The 470-nt window shown below is 36.8% G+C and overlaps 1 protein-coding gene and 1 long non-coding RNA gene across 3 annotated transcripts in view; one reads left to right on the forward strand and one right to left on the reverse strand.

Annotated features, from left to right (window-relative positions):
- Positions 1-277, reverse strand: part of LOC128250559 (uncharacterized) — an 11,343-nt gene extending 11,066 nt beyond the window's left edge. The window contains exon 1 of the long non-coding RNA XR_008266599.1: positions 19-277. This is a non-coding gene — a long non-coding RNA (uncharacterized LOC128250559). The remainder of the gene's footprint in view (positions 1-18) is intronic.
- LOC128250558 (uncharacterized) overlaps positions 1-470 on the forward strand; it is a 19,116-nt gene that overhangs the window by 7,736 nt on the left and 10,910 nt on the right. The gene's annotated exons all lie outside the window — the stretch shown is intronic.

A 470-nucleotide genomic window follows, 5' to 3' on the forward strand; every position in this document is an offset into this window, starting at 1 on the left:
ATATACATACATACATACCATGAGCTTCTTTCAGTTTCCATGTCTGAAATTCGTTCACATGGCTTTCAGTGGCCAGCAGTTCTAGTATGTGCCCAAGGTGCTGTGTAGTGGGACTGAACCCTAAACCACATAGTTGGGAATCAAATCCAAATGTGTATATGACTGCTGACAATAACATGCCTGGTTATGGTATTATCATGTGACAAAATGGGTCAACTGGTCAGGGACTGGTGGAAAATATTTTGACAGTTGCTCATGATGACAGCTGTTGATGGAATGAGTGATGGGGGCGAGGGGGTCTTTTTTAGGTTGCATTTTTTGATTCAGAATTGGGTGCGACTGATGAATAACCTCTCACTGCAGCTCTTTGAATGAAGGGAATGAATTATAGGAATGAGAAAATATAGATATAATATCCTCATATCATAACAATTATATATATATATATATATATATATATATATATATAT

This window comes from Octopus bimaculoides, chromosome 22, assembly GCF_001194135.2.
Source record: "Octopus bimaculoides isolate UCB-OBI-ISO-001 chromosome 22, ASM119413v2, whole genome shotgun sequence".
Lineage (NCBI taxonomy): Eukaryota > Metazoa > Mollusca > Cephalopoda > Octopoda > Octopodidae > Octopus > Octopus bimaculoides.